The sequence below is a fragment of the Apostichopus japonicus genome, chromosome 20 (assembly GCF_037975245.1).
Source record: "Apostichopus japonicus isolate 1M-3 chromosome 20, ASM3797524v1, whole genome shotgun sequence".
NCBI classification, from domain to species: Eukaryota; Metazoa; Echinodermata; class Holothuroidea; order Aspidochirotida; family Stichopodidae; genus Apostichopus; species Apostichopus japonicus.
In genome coordinates, this window is record NC_092580.1 from 11,329,558 (window position 1) to 11,354,564 (window position 25,007).

The 25,007-nt window shown below is 37.0% G+C and overlaps 1 protein-coding gene across 1 annotated transcript in view; it reads right to left on the reverse strand.

Moving 5' to 3' along the window:
• Positions 1–25,007, reverse strand: part of LOC139961449 (uncharacterized) — an 86,399-nt gene that overhangs the window by 47,172 nt on the left and 14,220 nt on the right. Inside the window, exon 2 of the mRNA XM_071960627.1 lies at positions 10,637–10,743. The gene's annotated coding sequence lies outside the window, so the exon portion shown is untranslated. The remainder of the gene's footprint in view (positions 1–10,636; positions 10,744–25,007) is intronic.

The window sequence follows — 25,007 nt, forward strand, 5'->3', positions numbered from 1 at the left end:
TGGACGAGTTTAAGAGTCTAGACAGGAAAAACTATTGAAATGAACGTAGCAAGATTATGGCTAAATTAGGTGACCTATTCTTCTGTCATCTAGGCTGTCATTCATATCGCGTGCCGTTTCATTCAATACTCTACCCGCCGAAAAAGACTAGGATACGATCTTGTCAGTTTTTCAACATCTACTTAAGAACCCGTTTACACAGATAAAATTTCAGTTGAGAACATTCCACAGTCAAATAAGCCTATCGTTGATTAACAGACTTTATATGTATAGAGCTGCAGCACTTTGTTGCCTGTTGTTGTCGCGATCGGCGTTCCAAGTTCCAAAACAGCCTTTTCGATAAACATTTACTAGCTACAGTTGTATCAAAGACAATTACTGGCTATGGTTGTATCAAAGACTTTTGGCCTATCTTTGTATCTACAAGTATCAGAAGTTGAAAAGTAAGACTACTAATACGGGGGGGGGGTGGCGTTGATGGAGTGATGTGTATACGCAAATAAGATAATACAATAAGATTTATAAAGGGTACTAAATATCAGGCTGCATCAGTCCAATCGAATTTCTGCAAAGTGCCCTTTGACGTCGGTGCCCCCCCCCCCCAGATTAAAAGTGCTTCCGCCGCCCTTGTGTACCTTGCTATTATAATTTTAATACATTATGTATGATTGAATTACGTACTTTTTTAACTCGTTTGTTTTTGGGGTTTAAAAGTGATATTGAATGAGGTGTCTCAAGTTAGCAAGAGGCCAGGGAACCAGAATGAACATTCGGGAAGGGCCGTTTCCGGCCAGCTGGGGGGTTTGTAAAACCAAAAATTTTCTTGTACGCTCCGCGCCAACCGATGGTGGCGCTCCGCTCAGATAGTCGTGCCTACAACTTTGAAAATCCATATCAATTGCAAAAAGTGCTCCCCCTTTCAAATTCCTGGCTACGTCGCTGGTTGTTAAAGGCATTGAAGACTCGCCCCAAACCGTGTGCGGCCATCTGAAATATGTAACTATCTGTTGCTTGCAAGTGATGTTTTGTTCGTGTTGCTACAAAATGCAAACAGTAATGAAAAGTGATACCTTGTTATCTTTTGCTGGACCTGAGATGTCCATCGCTGTATCGTTTGTACAATGTGCTGTAGCTGTACTGACTGTACACTAGTGTCTATTAACGATGGTAGCAAGCTGTGTGCGTATTTTCTGGGATCGATGGTGGTGTCTAACACTTCTGTTACACCTCATCGAAACTAGGTCAGATTACCAGCATTAGACATTTCCTTTTGCACCAGTCTTCACTCTTCACACCCTTTAAGAAAAGGGAGGGGAATTTCCTGTTCAAATTTTATGTATTTTTGGGAAATCTCTTTTCAGACAATTTGCTGTCATAACAACAGCTCATTAAAGAAGCAATAAGATTCTTTCTTTTTGCTTCAAATGTTACAGCAGCAGGTCTACATATTGTGAACAAATATTCTGAACTTTTGTAGGATATTTACCTGGACCAAATAGTAGAGCCCTCCGTGGTTATAGTGGGAATCATGCAAATTAATGTGTATACTGGTACAGGTCAAAATGGTGCAAAATTAAACCTGTGAACATGTACTCAACAGCACTGTAGAACTCACAGAAGGTAACATATAACTGCAGCACAAGTGTATGCACTAGTAGAATATTTCAGAAATATGCTCAAACAAAGGGATAGTTCAGTATATTACATGTAAACAATCAATGTCACCTCCGAAACGATAGCAAAGACCACAGGCAGATTGAGCTAATATCTGATAAATTTGTCCCATGTTAATAAAGTTTTAAAAACTGCATGTTTGGTAATTGTGATCTTTTATGGACAGCACTTCATTACTAATCGATCATTTCATTCAAGTTTATTAATAGCACTAATGTAAGCAATGGTACGCTATCTCTTGTCCAGAAAGGGGAAAAAGTGGCAAAAACACACATATTTGTAATTTATTCATCAACTGTGCATGTGAGAGTTTCATTAATACTTTGTTCAGTTTGTTACAGTGTTTTCTAAGGTAGATCAAGTCATCCATTAGCATATGATGGTACACAAACAGCAGAAATGTAAAAAATGTAGTGTTAACAATATTGTGTCACCTCCGAAACATTAATTTACAGTTTAATTCAAATTTAACATAATTAATAAAGGACCTTTTAAAAGATATTATCATACTGGTTGCTACACCTCTACAGAATTACTGTAATATGAGTTTTAGCCAAGGAAGATGTTTATTGGATCAGTAGAGATCAAATTTCCAACTAACCTGTTTCGGAGGTGACAAGGTGTTTCGGAGGTGACGCATGTTAACGGAAAGTTAAGAATCTCCCAGAAATTAAAACGACTGGTCATGTTGTCACAACTTTTACTCAAATATTACGTTAGGGGGTGAGGTATATTTTAATAAGTTCAAAATGGCTATACTATTGTTTACATAAATCTTGGACTGAAGAATGCTTTGTTTCGGAGGTGACGGAAAAGTTAACGGAAAAGTTAACATTAAATTTGAAATTAACACAATTTTTTAAAGAATTCCAAATGAAAAATATTTTTTGGCCGAGATATTAGACACATTAGTTATTGTAATAATGCAACCTTACTTAACAAAATTTACACTGCTTAACTAGAACTTAGTTGCAGTCAAACTTAGGTACTAATTGTTAACGGAAAATGTCACCTCCGAAACGACAAAATCTAGCCACCGTTCCTTGGAGAAGGAAAGGAAGGAAACCTGGGGAACACAATTGCATTTTAGTTTGGACACTTGTTGATAATATCAACCAAATAAGAACTGGTAAATACCTTCCACCAATAAGTACAGGCTCTGACAAAAACAGTGTAGTTGAGAGTGTACGGCCGAACTAGCATATTTAAAGCATATTTATGGCCACCAAATCAACCTGAAGAAACCGAGAAAGTTCGTTAAGCTACCCAAGGTAGACTTCACTTAGGATGGTCAAATGGCAAAAAATCTAAGAATTCTGGTATTTGGTCACTGAGTTACAAAGCAATAAGTGCCAATATTGGAAGTTACACCACTGATTGTGAAAATGACCATATAGCCCCCAGACACGACTTTTAAACTATCTCACAAACGACAACTGTAGGTGCCGTGGTACGCGAGCTCGAACGACTTTTTACCCCGGACACGTTCCTTATTTCATATATTGCATACCTTGTGGACTATAGGAGAATAGTGGGAGAAATAGTGGAGAAACAGAGGGAAGCATTAGAAAAGTAATTTAATAGCACACATATTGCATTACGCGGGCCAGGTGCCATCTCCGGTTTATGAGAAGACTTCATATTTGGTGTTTTCCCGCCATAACTTTCTACGACTTCCTGCAATTTACAGTCACCTGCAAGCAGTTGTTTGCCAATGCGGGAGTGCGGAATGATGTCGCGGCGGGGCACGTACCCTCAGAAATATTTGGTACCCCCTGGTCTCCTTACCCCACAAAAAAAAAAAAATGAAACTCGCCATGTTGAAAAACAACGTAGGTCGTCTAGCTTTGATTGACTTTAATTTACATTTTTTCTAACCTCCAAATTATGCTTTAAAAAATGATGAACAGATGGAAAGTGAAATCATATGAATAGAGCAAATACAGTCCTATGCACATGACTCGCAGCATAGGCAATATATGGTTAACTCATTCGTAAAGTTTAGAATTCTCTAATACATATATATATATATATATTGTCCTGATACAACTAACTTGGCAGTCGAATGAATAGTACAAAAAGTTTTCATTTCTCTTGTTTTCTCTAATAATATTTTCTTTTGGAGTAAAACGTGGATTTTCTGTATAATGATATATATCTATATATATAATGATATATATATATATATATATATATATATATATATATATATATAATGATATATATATATATATATACAAATAAATATATATATAAATGTATATATATATACAAATATATATTTATATATATTTGTATATATATATTTATATATATATATACAAATATATATATATATATATTTGTATATATATATATATATAAATATATATACACTTTTAAGAACATTGAACCTAGTCACTATATGGCTGTAATATTCACTTTCTATACAGTGGACTGTATATATTTCAATTGAAGTGGGCAAATATACTTTCGTTCTATTTTTAATTGTATGTATACATGTGCCTTTTGTCAGACTACTATTACACTATAGAACTGATCTCAAGTCATCATCAAGTATCATTATTTGTTGCGAACGTGTCACCAGGGTGGAATTATATACACCATCCATAACACATGCATGGATCTGCAGCGCGTTGCTAACAGAAGAAGTCAATGAAACCGCCGGTTCGCACCTCCCCTCCACCCCCCCCCCACACATACACACACACACTCCCCGCACGTGTGAATCCCCAAATGTTCATTAATCTGATAAGAAGATACAGTAACTTGAATCATTTTTAATACAAATTAATACAATATGTTTATCATAAAAACTGACATTTTATACTGACTTATAGTATAGGATAGATTGGTGGTTATAGGGCCTATGTGAGAGCGGGGAGGGGTGGATGCACGGTGTGAGGGACTGGGTGTGCGGTAGGGAGATTCACTGAAGAAGGCTACCTGTCCATATTGCATATCAAAAATGGAATTATTTCGAATATATATGTTTGACCTTCTATAGTTGACCGTATATTTCAGATTAAGTGGACAAATATTTTTCAATCGAGTTTATTGTGATATTGCGTGTATAGCATATAAAGTTCACTTCACGAATTGCTTACTCTGTGTGTGGCAATCCATCGCTTTGTGCCTGATAAACCGAGACAGACCAGAGTCTTAACTAAAATAACAAGACCGAGATATCTTCCATAAATATGAATCTACTTGTCTCTAATTACTCTAGTGACCTTGCATATTTATGTACATAGACATTTATCCATCATTATTAACTGCAGTCAGGGTATAATACAAACAATAAACAAGTTGTTTTCCTATTCTTTTCTTCTTCTCAGTTTGGGAGATTGGGTTTAAAGGGTTTGAAGACTCGCGCAAAAAGAAAGTTAACTTTTTAAGATGGCGGCACGCGGTTTGGGGCGAGTCTTCAATGCCTTTAAATGTATGCCAGGTCATGAGGTCATGTTATAAGAATCTCAATATGTTAGATTCAGCATTTTGCGAAACCAATCTGAAAAACCAAAATAAAAACATTGTTATATAGACAAAAGAAACCTTAAAAATTCCACTAGCATTCTGTGGCTCTGTGACGTCATATTTAGACTTGCTCAAGTCTTTAATCTTGTGCTTGTGCGTAAAGGAGCATTAAAACTGTATAGAGTCTGTGATATCGTAAAATAGAATAATAATAGTGTATGCTGTTTTGGAAAGTTGTTCATCACAATGACTTCTGTCATATAGAGCACATATTATGGTTGGGTTTTCTCTTAATGTAAGAGCGCCATCCAAAATAAGGTTGACGGCATTTTTGCACGGTGGATCAAGCGAACGAATCCGATCGGATGATTAGTTCACACAAGAATAAAAAGTTCGCCTGTTATACACGATCTGATGTACACTACGCCCGGACCCTCCTTTCAATCAAGAAATTTCATTTGGGTAGAACCTGGTTACCACCCCCTCCCCATCCCCTTCACGACACACACCCCACTTTTCCCAACCTCTGTCCCCAAGCTTGAGTTTATTTTGAAACAATATGGAATATTTGAAAACGACAAGAAATATTACTGAAATAAAATATCTTGACATGACGGTGAAACTTTCTTTTGTGTCGGGTTCTAATATTGAGCAATTCAAACCCCAGCATGTAGTATTCACATAAACTTACATTTTGTTTCGCCGTTAATTAATTAGTGTCCCCACCCCCCCCCACCCCACCCCAATCCCCAATAGATGTAACTGCCTTCTCTTTCTATTGTAAAATAGTTTGACGTGCATTCGTTATATGACATCGTTTGATCTGTTTTAGGTACAAGGAGTATAGAGCAGTAGTAATGTGTTATTAAGATCGATATGCCGTTTAGAAAGGTCTTAGTAAGAACCAGTGACGGACTGGCCACACGGGCATTTGGGTAATGCCCGGTAGCCCGTTGGCCCGGTGGGATGGGGAGCCTGGTAAAAATTACAGCCCATTTGTACATTAGTTAATAGAATACAGACGGGCTGTGTAGAAATATATTTTTTACTGTGGGAATCAGCTCATGAAATCACCATGTTAGTTAGTCTGTTAGTTCGTAACAAATGAACGTGCTATTGGCAACCTGTCCGTGCTAATGGATTTTATTTAAGTTTTCTTCCATTTTTTCAAGTATGTTGTCACAAAATGCTTGAAAACTAAATAAAATCTAGTCTAAAACATATATTTTTGTCTATTTCTGTTTACGTTTTTAACTTTCCTCAGTTTAATCAAGTGTTGATTCTGGAAAATTATTTTGGGGTCTTTTTTAAAGGATTATTGTAACCTACAAAATTGAGAAATATAGCACTATTTCGCATCTATAAAATCTCAATGGGGAGTGGAACACCACTTCCCCTTAGGCTTAGACCCCTCCTCCAGGACGGCGAGCACTTTGTAAGTAGCATATCAATGAATAATGGGCCGGTCTAGGTGGAAAATGCCCGGGCCGGTTTTAAGACCCAGTCCGCCCCTGGTAAGTACCGTTGTAAATCCACCTCATTCACTCATCATCCCTGCATGAGTTGAGTAAGATATTGACGGCGGTATAAAACAACACCAGATTGTTACAAAATCATTTATAAACTCATGCAGATTTTTTTTTTATATAATGGATAAATCATGCTGGTTCTTCAGCCATGTTCACCTTTGGAAACCCTTTTAAAAAAATTCCCATTCATTTTTTGAAAGAAATATTTGTATAATACTGAAGTTTTGTGCACCATGCATCACAGATTGAACTAACTGAAAACTGCAGTATTAATTTTCAAAAACTTGAGTGCATGTTATTTGTAAATTACATGTTGTATAAAAGTGGAAGTCGTACCACTTGGACACAGACTTGTGCATAGTATTATGTACTGTGGTTTATGCTCAGTCAAAAGAACTGGCAGCGTTGAAGCTATTGTGCATAATACTCATACAATCTCTCTTTTCTCCAGCTCTTCCTCTAATAAACAGACATAGGCATATACACTAAATGCTACGAGAAACATTACAGCAGGGTTTCCCTAAGTTTATCCCCCATGAACCCAGTGGCGGAGCGTCCATACAGTCAGGGGGGGGGGGCGGATGCCCCCCTGACGGACTCAAATGGACTGCTGGCGCCCTTTTCAGCTCTTTACCACTTTTTACTTATTCGCGAGTATTGACTTTTTTATTGCGCTCTCATCTACCTATTGACATTTGTCACATTTTGTTAATGGAATTTGGCGATGACACCTATTTATTCTTCGTTTATCTGCAAATTAGCCACGCTCGGAAAGGGTCATTTCCGGCGATCTAGGGAGTATCTTTACTCAAAATATTTCTGTACGCTACGTGCCAACCTGTGGTGGCGCTCCGCTTAGATAGTGTCGAAAGCGCCCGTACAGACCATTCTTGCCCCTCCTGACCAATACCCCTAGCTCCGCCACTGCATGAACCCCCTGTGGACACGAACCCCCAACTTTTCGAGACATGATCTGAGTCATTATTCATTACTATACTATAATATGCAAAACAGTGCTTCGTAAATGATCAAGTTCATATTATTGTAATATTGTAATGGAAAAAAAAAACAAGAGTTATTTGGAAACTTCAAGATCAGATCAGCTCTTTATCTTCACGACGAACTGTCATGCGTACACCAAATTCACCAAAGTCATGCGGCCTGTGTCTGTTTCATAATTCAGTTATTTATCACATGCACGGTGCGGTACTATTATGGCATATACATATGCGTATGGAACGCGAAAAGAGTTTGTCGATAGGTACGACTTTTGTACATTACTAAATTATATGATATATCATATTTTAGTTCACCAAAAAGTACTTTAGTTTTGACTTTTAGAAACGTCCCACGAACCCACTGGGACGCACCCCTAGGGGTTCATGCACCCAGTTGGGGAACCCCGGCCCTATACACTAAATGTTATACGAGAAACCTTGCAGAATATGTAATACTGATGACCGATGTAACATGAAATGTCCTATATTGTGTGTCACTATACGAGTTGTTCAGTTTAATGATCAAAAATTTCTTTTCAGTATTTTCCTCTTTCTTGTTTTTGTTCGTGGAAATTCGAAAATGTAAAAATTTACAAACCTAACACCCGAGTGTTAGGTTTCCCCCTGAAATTGATGTATTTCACTGAAGAAACATAAGAGAGGCTAGAACTTGAGACATTTAGCGGCTAATAGGAATGCATACATTCGGTAAGGTTTAAAGGGGGAGGGCACTGCATGATGAACGTGCCAAACTAACAATTTCATGTTTTGCCGCTTCTTTGTAAAATATTTCTAAATTTATATTTCAATTTCGTGACTGGAGATATAGCCAAGCTGAGAAACGGGAGGAGCCAATGAGGCGAGGAGGTTAGGAGGCGAGGAGGTTAGGAGGCGAGGAGGCAAAGTCTTGCAATTTTGCTATTTTGTTTACAAATCAACTTTAAACAGGATGACTTTTGGTACCAAAGGTGTTGTTATGTTACAGACCTTGAAAACACTGATATTAGTCCAGGTTGTATTTTTGTACCCACCTTTAATTTTCTCTCTTTTTGGACATTGACAGCTAAGTCAACATTGCAAAGCACCCAGTTGGGAGATTTTTTTTCTATACTGTACTGTCATGTCCCGCTTTACAGAGCACTCGTATTGTCAGTACGAGCAGTACGAATATCATGTTTCTATCATATCAAGGTTAGGAACTGTTTGTACTGACAATACCAGTGCTTTGAAGCATGATATTGGAGTACAGTTTAGAGAGGTACTAGCAATAGGAAATTCTCCCAACTGGCTGTGCAACGGTATCACATTTCTTGAAGAACATCTTACATGATGACATCACAGAACAACATACTGTGATCCACTCCAGGAAAGAATCGAGGTTGTTGCCAAACAAAATCGGTTGCATTCAATCAACCAATCCATGAGTTCTATGATATACTCTCTGGAAGAATCAATTGGATTTAGCCAGTAATCAAAATAGTTACATTCAATAAACCATATCCCGAGTTTAGAACAAGATATAAATATTGAGATTAGGTTCACATCTAACAGAGTTGACATTTTTCTTTGGGGGGGGGGGGGTCTTTAAGCTTACATTGTCTGATTTGATAATAAAGCTTTTAAGGGTCGATTTCTCAAAGATCAAAATGGCATAAAAAAATCATATTCGACTGGTATAGGAGTGGTTTTCAGCATTCTACAGCATATCAAAGTTAATGTTGTACAATATTACAGTCATCCTTTAAAATAAATACGCAATCATTAGGTAAATCATCACACGTGGAATTGTTTGCAGCAAGCGGGAGCCGTAACAAACTCCCAGCCTCAAGGAAACGGTTATGATACGCTTATAGTGTGAACATAATATTGCTAGGCAATATCAAACATGTTTTCACGGACGGTGCGATATATCACGCTATAACGCCAGCACTATACGTGCCATAGCCTGCATGTGTGTATTAGGTCATGTACAGTTGTGTCGCAACTTATTAAGAAGCGGGTACAACGACATGATCTAGTCCCCAACACTGAAATTTACTTGGTTCAAATCTGCCTCAAAATGAAAAAAAAAATTTCTTGGACTTTTCTGCATACATGTGCCAGAGATCATTACATTATTAAAAGGCTCCCGGAGAGGGAGCTTAGATTATGCGGACGCTTAAGTTATAAGTCGATAGTAAAACTGTAAGAAGCTTCTTATCTTTACAAATCCATCAACAGCATGTAATAAAGATTTTTGTTTTTGACACGCTTGCAATGTACAAGTTAATACAATGGCTGGGGAATTATTTATAAGGCTTTATCTAAATTTTATATAATTTGCTTTTAGATCATACAACTTGTCTTAGCATCGTCACACCGCCCCCCCCCCCTCCAAAAAAAAGTAAAGAAAACTAGATATTTCACTATACCGTCTTTGGTGAATCTTGATCGCCGGTCATATTTTGCTTCTGTTCGATAAATACTTGAACTTATTTAAAGGGAGGGACTTACTTTTTGTAGACAAAGTCACTTTGTTAAAGCTGTCTTATGGAGTTGGGGCGGACGTTGCCGTGATACCCTTGAGAGGATCGACCCGGAAGCTGAAAGTTGATTGTTCAGCAACAATTACTGAAAATGTTCTGCATCTTTAGGTCAAACATTACATCCTCATAGCATTTTATATCGCAAAGATAACATTTCCCTTCTAATTTTGGTGATATTTTGTAAATGTATCTGGCAACAGCCGAATAAATGATGTCATCAGGGCACTCAATTCAGCTAGAAATTTCTTTTGTTTCTGTTAATAAATATTCCAATCGTTAATCCACAGAGGGAAACATAATGTTTCTACAAATATAAGTTTCATTTTGGTTACAGAGAACATAAACAGTTTACCAAACCTTTAAAAATGTAGATCAGGTTTCGGGGAATAGTCAAGAAAAGGTTGACAAGTAAAGGTGTTAGAAGAACACATACCGGTGATGACGTCACTGACCACGGGTGCATCCACAGTGATTCATTCCAGGGATCTTGGAATGAGGATTAATCCTGTCAAACATTTGGTGACATTCAGTCAATGATATCTGAAAGAAAGGAAAAGAGATCTTGATCATAAGATTTTCAACTCAGTATAGGTGCAGGAAACGTATAAAGATAGACGTCCGTTTTTTATAAACATTATATCATAGATCTTTCCTGTTTCCCATCGTTTCCTGTATTTTCCGTAAAATCTATATATATATATATATATATGTTGATACTAGATGAGACTAGTGGAACACTAGTAGTTGTTACTCGGAGTTTCACGCGTTATAGCGATCTTCAGACAACTTTTTGTCTGAAGAGTTGTCTGAAGATCGCTATAACGCGTGAAACTCCGAGTAACAACTACTAGTGTTCCACTAGTCTCATCTAGTATCAACATATATTACGCTCTGTCCAATGGACATAGAGCACTCTGCGCCAAGATAGACGCCAACCTACTCTATATATATATATATATATATATATATATATATATATATATAATGTGAGAAGAAGACTGAATGCACTAGTCCTCAAGAGAATGTTAAACCTGAGTACTCTGAAAGAGTGAATACTCTCTCTTTGGAATAAAGTTTGCGCATGTATGGAATACTCTTAGTAATTACTTACTTTACTTCATTGTTCTACTTGTGTGCGCATTAAGTATGTGACTGTGTAATGGCGCAACCAGAATAACATAGTCAATTCGCATTCTATAGCTTTCCACAGTTTTAAGTAAAATTTCTGTCAGTGAAATAAGCTACTGTTTGAAACTGTCATAACTTTGTTTGCACATACTATCTGTAGCGTGTGTCTGAAAAAAAACAATCTGTGATTCTTGTTTTAAATTCCACTCTGGTTTTGTATATGGTAATTTATGCAAGCAATAAGCCGTTAATTTATTCTGTTTTAATTCTATAAACATGTTGTCAGGAGTTTTTGAATCAGATAACAAGGCTTGGTATTATTGGATTAGTGATTAAACGAATTTTACAAACATAAATGGGATTGTTTTTCAAAGTTGAAAATGTTTAATATGAGCAGGGATTTTGTCCGCATCTTTGGTCAAAACAACATAATAAAAATAACATTTGTTTGATGGCAAAAGATATGTTTTGTAAATTTTGGTGATGCTTTTGAAATTGTTTTGTCACCGAGGAAAATATTATTCTGTAAAGAAGTTAGTTTAAATTTAATGAAATTCGAAATTATACAACCAGCAAATATTCCAAAGTGTATCACAGTTCAAGGATCAATAACTTCGTTATAGAGAAGTGAAACCTTTGAAGAACATTATCCATTTATGACATCACAGACCACCTACTGTCATCAATTCCAGGGAAGTATCGAGGGTTTTGCCAAACAAAAAAAGGTTTCATTCAATCAACCATATCTTGAGTTAGGGACAATAATTTGAGATGAGTTATCAACAAACAGTGTGGAAGATTTTTCCCCCTATTCCAAGTAAAGCCCATTCTATCTGCTAACGGAATTTCCCTTGTACCTCTGGTTGTACATCTATATGGAACGCCAAATCTGAAATTATTCAGTAACTTTTTATGCAGCTTTTACTCCTTCTACAGCTGCATAAAACTGAATAATGTCTGTTTTGGCGTTCCATACATCTACCATTATGGCCTAGCAGACGACCTGTGATCCACGCCCTGGGACGAAGGAGGATCCAGCCCATCCAAATACATATATACATTAATCAACCATATTGCATTGCACGTTACAGGAACAAGATATTGAGATCGGGCTTTCAACTAAAAATGTAGAATAGTTTTTTCTCTTAAGAAAAGTATTACAATGTTCGTCACCGCTCATTAAAGGAAAACCTTTCATAGATTCCTCAGATGCAACTCAAAATGCAATAGGAAAACATGAGACTTGCATGTCCTCAAAACAACATATTTATTACAAAGTTTTTGTCGAGGAGAAATGAAGCTGAATGTCGGCATCCATGAGTGCTCGGTATAGTGTTTATATGAAGCTATAAGGGAACACGTTTTGGCTGAACTATTAAGTATCTATGAAAACAATGCGGGAGTAACAATGGCATGCATTTAGGCCTGCACTGCATGGTGGGTGAGTCGACGGTATCAGCACTTTAACCTGAAAGCTATAGGGACATTCCAGAGAATTAGCATAATTTAACCAGAATAGCTGTAGAGTTGAAACGAACACTCATTTTGTTTCTTGGACTATAACCTGATAATATATCCAAACTAAAATGATAATATTCTGCATAAATGCATCCTTCAATAACGAATAATTAACTTGTTAATTGCGTAATCGAATACAGGCAATACTGCTTCTTATATAGTGTAAGATGTACCGGGTACATGTCATTCCTCATCGTCTTAATATACAGATACAGATTAAGAGTTGTCACTCATGGTGAAAAACTTTATCAATTTGTTGTTGAGTTAGGACAGGGAGTTCCATAACAACTCCCAGTAGGATGATGACTTTAAACCTGCACTTTACGTTGCATCACTTTTGTCAAGCCATGTCATAATACTGACGCACTACCACACGTGAAAAATGAAAAAAATAAATGGAATCGCACTACACGTACCTCAAACGAAGAAAGATACGTTTATTGACGATTCCTGACGTTACATATATTCAACATTATAATGAAGAATGTTACTGAAAACCAGTTTAACGTTTAAGTTTCAGTGCGCAACTTAGAGCCGTACACGTAGCGAAAACCTCCAGTGGCCGACACGTCTAAACAATATAACATAGTAGGAAAGGAAACGAACCTTGTCCGTAGAAACATAAACCACTTCAGTTTTGCAATGTTTTGATCCAGTTTCAGCTAAAGGTAGCAAATGAATACAGTTCCAAATAAAATAGCAAACCTGTTTCGACAAAAGAGTTTCAGAGCGGATAATCGTGATATTTTTACCCTGTATACCAATTGGCATGCCAGTATATATAGCGGTAGCCTTCATTGTTCATCAGAATGTTAACTCATTAACTTGCAGAAGTAATACAATGGCAACCAGAACTAAGGGACAATCTGTCGACATCAAGGTTTTTATCACTGACGTGTAAAGCAACAGCAGGTGGACTACGTATTTAGAAAAGTTTTTATTATCCTCAGTAAATTTATTAAAATGATCGAGAGATAGAGAGAGTTTTGCAGTTCAAATTGTTTAAAGAAGATATGAAGGAATCTCAAACGTTTTACTCCATGTATTCTATGGATTGATAGATTTAACAATCATAGTATGTAAAAAAACAAAGGATAACGTTTAACTTGCATACTTTAGCACAAGAGGTTTCGATGTGAATCAATTAATCCCTTAACAACCATAATCCCTTATCAACCAACCATACTTTATTACATATAGAACAGCGCATGGATGAAATTATATACATTAAACATTACCTACTCACATGTCGCGTGTAAAGTAAACCAGGGAAACGCTTTCTGGGACAGATACGCAAAGTGTATGAGAAGAATGCTGTTAAGGGACATGAATGGCTCATTTTAAGATTAAATCATCTAAAATGTCAACTTGCTATAAAAGCAAGGAATAAAGTCCAAATATCCGTATCGTAATATTGGCGTAACTTTTTTTTATTTTTTATAAGACCTCTTGAATTTTCACATTCCTGACTAATGAGCTGTACACCCTGAAATGAAAGCTGGGACGGGAAACAACGGAATCACCCCCCGCCTTCCCCCACCCCCAAACGTTTCGAGATAAAGCTGTCCAAATTTCTAGTAGAAAATGTATAAATTACCCATGTACAATTGAGCTACAATTTTTTAGATTGTGCCCTTCACTAGATGATTACGTTACCCCTCCTCACCCCCCCCCCCCTCCATCAACTGTCATTGTATAACTCCCTTTCCTCATATATCTGTAAAATGTAAAAGCGATTCAAACACTTCTAACATGCTCCCCCGTTTGCTCTCAATGATCACCGGTATTACTTCAAATATTAGGGAGCTGACAATATAACAAAGATAGCATCTTGCAGGTTTAAAATGAGCGGATATTCAGTGTCTGTAGATAATCCTCATTGCGTCTTTCGCCCCTCCCCATCCAACCCCCTCCAACCCCCCACATGTCTCTCCAATAGCAGTAAGTCTGTCTCATACAAGATTTCAGTCAATATACCAATTAGCATAACATAATCCCCGCGGACAACTGTCTCCCCCCCGTATTAATTCTATTTAATGCCGGTATTAATTCTATTTAATACCGGCATATGAAGCTGCATGGTGATTGGCTGAGAATTAATGCCGGTATTAAATAGAATTAATACCAAAAATAACTTTAATTCGTATGGCGTAACATAGACGTAGACTGCTTGTGGGATTTCTATCCCAAGAGAAAGTAAAACAAAGCCGTTGTCTTGGTTTTCAAGATGCGTTGAAAGTTCTATATTTGTCTGACATTTTGGGTAATTATATTGCACGAGAGATCTTGACGCATACCGTAGTTGATTATTTTGAAATGTGTTTGGCCAACGGGATGGTCAAATTTGGAAAAAAACGAATTTCTATTTTGATTCACAATGGATAATAGTGTCTTTGCTGGGGATTGTTGTTGTACCTTTCAGAAATTAAAGGTAGTCAGTATAAGCCCCATATTATAGCACGCTATATAGAAGTTTTTAAAAAGTACTTTCCTGGAGGTCTTTACTCTCCAAATTGTTCTCGGGCATTTTTTTTAAGAAACACACAAGATGACTGAATGTCCCAGTGAGGAAAATTTCCTCAAAAGTTGTAATAAAAACAGTTTAAGAATTTTGACCAAAGGTGACCATATTTGAATATATAAGATATTTGGGGCCAATACAGCATACCTTTAAGATTTTTTTGGCAGACATAAAAGTCAAATATATGGGCCCGCTAGATTATCGATTATTTCTTCTACATACTTCGGAAAACCAAAAGTTTTGTTTCGTAATTAAACAAAGATAAAAATGATATTGACCAAACATAGACATGCTAGAGTTCCTGCAGCATTACTATAGCTAAGAAATCATAATTCAATGATTGTTCACAAAACAAAATTGCGTCTACAGTTACCGTTATAATGAGATGCCAAAAAGGAACGCTTTAAGGTAAACCCTATACCTTTACCTGTAGATAACTGTACCGGCAATTCTAGACGAGCAACTTGATATGTAAGCTTATATGTACAAGTAGATACGTCTGTGTATATGTTTGTATATCTATTAGTTTTACGCAGAATAACAAGGTTGTTTGAACTGCTCAAGGACAGTCATCGCTACATGCTTATGAAACGAAAGTCGGCCTCATGTTAACAACAGTGCTCATAATATACATTAGAGATTGTTCTTGCGCTTGATCACAAGACTTACATATTTGACTAAATTTAACATATCTATGTATATTAATTGCTGCTATAGTGAAGGATTTGTGGAAAGATGTAGAGTATACGGTTCGACAAATAGTTACGTAACACACCCATTCGAGTCCCCATTCCCATCTTATACCCCACCCTTACCCTTGTACGATTGATTGATACTGGGAAGAGAAAAAACTGTCGAAGAATGACAAATAAATGATAAAAGGCTTAAACATTGCGTCACGTTAGATAAATTTTCAATTTGTTTGTCATTAAAAGCTAAGTGTTTGATAATTATTTTCGGTAAATACAGCTTCCAAATTTGATAATTTTTTCGGCTCACCCCTGTTAGGGTGTGGTTACGAGGAGGGGAGTGGGTGTGTATGGGGGGGGGGACAGAACGTTTACAAAATCATCATGGAATATTGTTTTTAATCACGTGTACATGTGGTGAAGTTGCTGAACATATATAGTATTGGTGAATTAGCCACTGTCCACTGTCCACTGCATACTGTCCGTTTGACCATCCACCCGCCTTCTTCCCGGCCTCTCCCTATCCCCGAAAAAAAGCAAGTTTAATCAAGATTAAGAATACCGAAATAAAATTGGCAAGAAACTCCACACAAGGCGTCACTTATCTTCAAAAGTTCCTGTCACATTAATATATTCAGTAAATGGATCACGTGATTGAAAAAAAAAAGAGAATTGAATTACCATACGGGATATGAACATGGAAAGAGAAAACCAAGGTGCAAAAATAAAAAGAAGGGGAAAAATATGAAATTCCATATCATGAGAGGTTCAAGAAAATCCAAAACAAATTTCTGCTATTCTCTCTTTCTCTTTTCTTTCTTAATAACTTGCAATGTGCATGCACGTGTATAGACTTACCGTATGGAAAAGATTGGGTTTAATTAATTATTAGGTCTATTTATTTCGAATAAACAGCCAGTTATGCTAGCAACAGGGAATGATAGACGGAAGTCTATTGATGGTGGTTGCGATTTGGTGGTTGGGTTGCGTTGGGTTGATGGGTCTCGAGGAGGTGTCATGAGGGGCAGTGTGGGAGGAAAATATTAGTGGGTTGCCACCCCGCTTCTCCTAACAGGGTCGGGTGAAAGATTTAAGGAAAAAGGATGAATGTTCAGGTCTTGGGGTCGTTGAAGTCGGCTCCCACATTTTGTCGGCTCCCACGGTTTGGGGACCAACTCAAAGATCAAAATGTACGTCATCAATAGATGCATTTTAGGCATATCTGAACTATAATTTATGTCTACATTGTTTAGGCCAAGATGCAAGGATGTACTAATACTTTTGAATTGTTGCGTGAAGCCGAAGCGGCAATCGGGGGGGTGGGGAGGTGGCTGGGGGAGGGGAGGGGTGGGGAAGGTCGTACATCACACAGATCCTGAAATTCGCCTCGCACGTACCGATAGACGACCGAAGAATTGCGATATGTCAAAAAGAAAAGATGACACGACACGGTTTTGTACTGTTTCATTCTTGGAGTTTGTGTCACTTACATTTTAATGTCATTTTAATGTAATTTTGTAATTTTAATCAAATATTACGTGAAAGTAAACCCAAAATGTGAAGTATACCAGCCTTCGATTTCCATTGTCTGTGTGCAACAAAGAACGCAACATGAACTTACTGTTTAATATCAGTGCCAAGAATTAATTACCGGGAAATCATCCCGCACCTGAGTTTCTTCCAAATTTATTTAGACCATGATCAATGATTCCAAGAAACTCAACGTAATGCTCCTCTGCAAATAAAGTCTTCTTTTCCGGCTACCCCTTGCTGCCCACTCCTTTCCAACAAATCTTAAACGATACATAAATAATTAAATAAATAAATATGATATGATAATGAGGTAAAAATTGCCAAAATACGCCAAAATAATCCGATTCAAGGTTTAAAACGTCTTTCATATTTGCAATCGCCGACGTAAGACATTCTGAGTATCTGGAATGGAAAGGGAGAGGGTCTTCGATGGTAACTTTTTTATATGTTCAAAGTGGGACCGTCCTATCATATGGGGTGGGGGAGGGGAGAGGAGGTATAGACACGGGGAAATTGATACCACTCTCCTACCACCCTTACTCCACCCCTAACCATTTCGGTCTCTCTCTCTCTCTCTTAACCATAAAAAATAACTGCAAAATATGAGGAATTTTTCAAGACTGGTTACTCTGCTATATTTCATAAGATAACTCTATGGATTTGAGAGAGCCTTAGTTTGCTAAAATGGTTAGGATTTTTGATTTAATAATTAATTTCACTACACTGATTTAAACAAAATGGCACAATTTGAACTACGATAACAGTGTGTACGCACTGTATACGTTCAGTCTAGTACATCTTAACGGAAGTTGATTTCGTATCGAAAAAGTCAGTAATTTTAGAAATCACATGTGATTCGTTGGCCTCTGCTCGTAGCCTACAGCGTTTATCGCAATTACTGAGGAAATAATAATAGCAACATGGATGGATATAATGCTACTGTTGATCATCTAAACAAACTATACCCATACTACGTTGTGTATCCCCCCCCCCCTTTAATCGGAGCATGCATGCAGGCGGAATGTCCAAACTCGTTTCACTATAAGCACAGAGACAACATCAAAGTATATATAGCAAACTTCAACTTTAGGAATAACCTCTAAACTTGTCGATTACTGATTGTAGTTATTCTTTTGTTCACCTGGGTTTTCTTATCTACTAGAAACGTGGCTTTTTATTATGTCTTTCTTTAATTTCTACCATGACATAAGGAATACTTCTCCAAAATTATTTTTCGGTGTATGCGATGAATGGTTTCTTTTTCAAGATATCTTTTAAGACATCAGGGAGGAAATCTTTCCGTTGTGTCATCCTGCGATTGGCATCGACGAACGAAAATAACGGTCACCGTATGCTGACGTCACTTCCGAGATAACTCCATGAAGCCACTTCCTCTCGCACCCTTTCAGAGAGAAAGTCCTCTAGTCCAATGATATTGCACTATTATAGGGATGATTACATGTACAGAATATTCTCCGTAATTCCGCCGAGTGCCTTAAAGGTATGAAAGTATAACAGTCACCACATGACGTCAAAATTCCGGGGTCCAGCGTGACATCACCTCTAGTCACATCATGACGTCACTTACACTGAACGTTTAGAAAAATTCGACCTTTGGCAATTACCATGTGTATTAATCTCAATATTCAAAATCTGTAAATAGCTCTTTTCTTTTCAAAAGATAAACAAATTTGAAAGTTTTGATAGATCGGCATGGAAAACTCATTCAACATCTGCAAACTATGATGTGGAGTGTTGCGCTCAAGAAATTTCTTGTTGCAGCCTTTAATAATTGCAGCCTTTAATAATCCCCCTAACTACAAGCCCACATATATCATTTTAATATATGCGATGTTCCTCCTTTCAAAGAAGACAATAAAATGTCCCCCCCCCCAAAAAAAAAAAAAAAATCATGATTTCTAATGCCTATTAGAGTGATATAGGACAACGTTGTTCATATATCTGTCCGTGGACCTTTCAATGTGTGAGCGAGGATGGGAGCGGAATCGGGCGGGGATGGAGGTAAGACTAGTTCTTACCCCCCACAACGTTTAAAGAAATTTCCAGCATATTTTCTAACAATGCATAATCTTCCAACATGTGGGTGGGTTCTCTCTCTCCGTTTTCCAGGTAAACTTCTTCAGCGGTTGGCTTTGATAATCTTCGACTTTAGTAAGCAGATAATACCTCTTAGATGCGGCTCTATGATACGTGGTCATGTTTGGCTCCCTCCGTCTATTAAAGAATGGCAACAATTTTTTTTACAGTCTGTCCCGTGTTACATACATCTGCCTATAATGGAACTCCTCGACGTCTGTACACAATCTAGGCCAGCTTCACACGGGCACGTCCAGCCGCCGCGTAACCCTTCCCACAAATGCGGCTGTATGTGCATATTACATTGAGTACCACGTGTTCGAAGAGCTTTGCACACACGGAAATAACCCACCTCGGACTTCACGCAACATGATAGTCGATCTAAGCCTTGGCAATCTTGATCTGTATGGCATGTCTGAGAAAGGATAAAACACAAAATGAAAAATAAGCACGGTAATCAATAACAAACAAATATAACAAACTAACATATAAACAAAACATACCACAAGAATATGCAACACAAAGTTAAAAGAGTGGTCACAAAAATGATCGGCGACCGTAAAGTTGATAAAGGAAAAATATCGCCATACATAACGATGGCAATCCCTGTATGCATTTAGAATTATGTACGTCTCACTTCTGCATTTTCTACTCGACTAAAACATGAAGAATAAACCTTTGTATAAGTAACAATAACCGCATATATATATATATATATATATATATAACATACGAATCTGTAATGACCAATTGTTACCTCCAATGTTTTATACATTCCTATAACCACCCGGATTCACACCCAGGTATAACCATGCCAATACACAATTTTGTTCGAGTACTGCTGTATATTGGGGGACATTACTTACTAACTTATATAAGACAATAACACCTTCTTTTATACTTCATACTTTTGGTTTTATATAAACCTTAACATATACACCTAAACCTATAAACAATTCTTGATTTGATGACTCCTTTTATTCATCAATGTCAATTAAGTCTGTGTCCCAAATGGGCTAATTATGTTATGAAACATTCACAAACAACAAAACCGCTAGAATGGTTTGACGATGCTTTTAAGTTATTTATATCATTGATAACTAAATCTTGTTTTGCAATATTAATATCTTACGGTATCTATATACTGTATGTATTCAGTTAATTATCTTCATTTTTTGGTCTCTCTCCGTACTTGTTAGTATATGTATGGGGGAGGGCATCTTATCTCAGGAGATCTCATTACTTCTCGATCACTATAGTTTTCCATGCAATTACAATAGCTTGCATTTACGTATTTTGCAAGAAAAATAAAATTATTATTAAAAAAAAGAAGAAAAAAAAGCGATCGACAACATCCCTGTGATATATTTTGGGACTCTTTTTCAGTTAGGGCTTAAATTTCCCAAGTGCTGACGTCTGCACTGTATACGAAGCCTAGAGTGTTCCCACGAGCGGACTTTTTCTCTCGCTGTGATCGGTGGAACTATTCCGTTAACAACCCTTGACCAGCAATTCAAATGTAGGTATATAGCATCTCCAAGTTCTTGAAAGGTAGGTTAAAACACGGAAGTTGGATAATTATTCAAAACCACAGAGAAATGTTATACCCTTCTAGCGAAATCACCTGGCTCAATGTACGTTGACTCCATCGTCGGTTTAACTCTTTCAAAAAGGACACAATTTCTGTTCTGGTATAATGATCCGTTACATCTGTTTTATATCTTTTATTCATAAAGTCAGTCCGTTTCCATGGCTAATTTCAGTTATGCCAAAATTCAACACAAAGTTATGCTATGCTTCACTGGAATTAGAATTCCACGGACTAGCATGAAGGTTCAATTAAATATTTGAATAAGATAATTTCTTGCATATAAGGGTGTATTTATCCATAGTTTAGTATGTTAACGGCCTTTGTAAGGATACAATGAAGTTTGTTCAAACAGCCCCGCTCTATCCCCTCCCCGATCTCGAAGGTACCTTTCAAATGTAATTATCTGTCAAATAAAGAATGCCAAAGTAAAGGTCTCTGTGTTGAGTTAGAATGACTACTGTCAAACTAACGGTAATAGCAAGAGCGGGGTGGATCGATGGAGCATGGGGAAGGAGGGAGGGGGTGGGTATTAAACTTAGAACTGAGAAGGCAATTACTTGAAGCACTTTACTTGAACAGTATTATCGTTTTGTTGACAGAAATCGATGGGATCACAACATTAAGTGACTCATCGAATGAATACTTTGCTGTACAAACGAAGTTGAAGAAAATCATCAATCACAAAGTTACACTGCCTTTCTGCAACGGTAGACTAAATGCTGCCACCATGTTCTGGCGAATCAAAAGGTCATCAATATTGCCTCCATATATGCCAGCATTCAAATGATAGTCATATGCTCAATATCCATAAGACATTTCGCTGACCCCCCGACTCCCCCTCCCCCTGACTGCATTTACCCCCAGTGAGACATTCCATTGTCTAATTGTTAACTCCTCGTGTAAGTCAAAACCTTACAAAACAAGTAATTTCGAAAACGTACAGCAAAATCTAGCAGAATAAAATTTGAATAAAATTTGAGTCAAATATTGAAGACCTATAAATGCAAAATACATGTTTTTGTTTTGTAGCAAATGAAACGTAAGCGTACCAACGATGTATCACTGACACACTATTCAGCCATATATGGCAAGCCATGTGGGACAAACACCGCATAATATATCCGCTTATTAATTTGAATAGATACGCGTATTATTTCGAATATATATGCGTATATATTATTAGCCAATCATAAGGCTTAAATATATCCGCGTATTAATTCGAATATAAACACGTATTAATTCGAATACATATAAGGATTACTTTGAATACGTATGATGAGTAATTCGAATATGTATATACACGTATTAATTCAAATATATACACGTATTAATTTGAATATATACACATATTAAATCATGCTGTTGTCTAGATCAAGAACGTTCGGCCTGGGTGTACGTCAATAGAGAATAACTTTGTAATCTCTCATTTATTGCACTGGCGAGGCTATAATGTGGGTGCAAGATATAAGACATACCAGCTATTGTCTGATTTAATATGCGTATGATAGCCTATTCGAATTAATCCGCGTATATATTCGTATTAATACGAGGATATATTATGCGGTGTTTGTCCTATATGGCTTGCCATAGCCATAAAGGTAAAAATTTCAATATACCGTGTCCTCCGCAGTTTACACGTCATTGTGTACCAAAACCTATACACACTTTACGCAACCTTCAGCTAAACAATTTTAAATCTGGTTGGGTAAGAAATATGAATATTTTCGGAGAAATCAATTGCTTAAAAAGAAGCAAGCTCGAGGATAAAATCTCTCTTAGTGTAGTATTTGCCTATGGGGTCGGCCGACAATATGACCATTCCTGTACGTTTAATGGTGACAACAACGAAAGCCGTTCCGTTTCGTATATAGACTGAATTTATTAATACTATTCTGATGTGTACCTGAACAAAAAAGGAGAACAAGACAAAATACATATTCCTTAGACAGGTAGACAACATTTCCTGTCGCCTACGTGCTGAATGGCAGGGCCAACAGCTTGAAAATTTAAAAGGAAAAGATAAGACACGCGGAAGAAAATATATATTAAGCTACGGCCTGTTTGCCACAAGCAAGATTACATTTGTTTGGAATACTTGGAACTTTCTTTTATGATTTTGGCGCTTTGTAAATGTTAGTGATTGAATGGATAAGTCAGTGATTGATTGATTGATGGAGTTATTGATTGATACCAACAGGAATAGTATGTTTGCACCCCCCCCCCCATCAACCCATCCAAATGACGTCATATTTTGAAAAGTGAATAGGTCAACAACCACAGAATTCTTAGAAAGGTAGAATGCTGTTTGAATACATCTTCCTATAGAATATATATGTTAATATCAGTGACTACGTCACTTCCAATACAAAACGACAATTCAACCGTGTTATCATCTTCCTTCTTTCGGATTATGTGCATAATTATGTTTTTTGTTTTGTAATTATATAGATATTGTTACAAATATGACTGACTCCATGCGTCCTTATACCCTTGCAAAACATAGATGATTTAAAGTATTCCTTGGTGATGCCTCCATTACTTAAATATCACATATGCCCTTTTAGGTTTTCACAAATTGTAATTAAGCGGGACTGACTATGATGTTTTCAAAATAATGTTAATAAACAACAAAAAGGAATAGTTTAACAAAATGAAGAAAACAAATATATAATTGCCGTTCTCATTAAGGTCTTGGTGTGCAATGATGACGCAGAATGATATGTTGTGTACATCCGGTATTCGCCTTAGTTAATGGTCATTAGTAATTACCCCAATAATGCAAGAAGGTGAAACAATGGTCACTCGTTCTCCAGATTCAACAGGAAAATGATTTTTCCTCGCTGGCACAATTAATCACCCAATTAAATACTCCTCAATTATTTAGAAATCACCTGGAGATGCAGAACCATGCACAGGGCAAGTGCACTGCTGTTGAAAATATAAGTTTGCAAACTTCTAGCAATTTTTAGCGAAAGATCTGGCGCACAATAATTATGATCTTGAAACGTTTTTAGACACATTAACAATCTATATGACGAAAACAAAATTCTGTCTCTGAATTGGTAACTGTATATACAGTTAAAGGCATTGAAGACTCGCCCCAAACCGCGTGCTGCCCTCTGAAAAAAAGTTAACTTTCTGTTGCTTGCAAGTCATGTTTTTTTTTCTTGTCGCTACAAAATGCAGACAGTAATGAAACGTGATACCTTGTTATCTTTTATCTGGACCTGAGATGTCCATCACTGCTATGTACACTGTGTTGTGGGTATTGACCGTAGCTGCATGAATTGACTGTACACGATGCTGTCTAATTACCGACGGTAGCAAGCTGTGTGTGAATTTTCTGGGATTGATGGTGGTATCTAACACTTCTGTTACACCTCATTCGAAACTAGGTCAGATTACCGGCATCACTCCCTTTAGTTCTAAAGAGTGAGAATGCACTCTTTTTTAATTAAGAGTGTACAGTATGGTGACTCGTTTTCAGAAAATGACTTTCAATCACTTCATTAAGGAGTGACTTCATACCAATTATAATTCTACAACTAGTGACTTTCCCTTTTCACTCTAATTTTTGAATTTTCAAAGAATTCAATTTGCGGGGAGAAGACCCCCCCCCCCCCCCTCAAAGAGCGCTCACTTCCGGGACACTTTCTTAGAGTGAGTTCTCACTCTTTAGAATTAAGGGTGTACGCTTTTTACTCATTTTAATATCATTGTTAAGTCA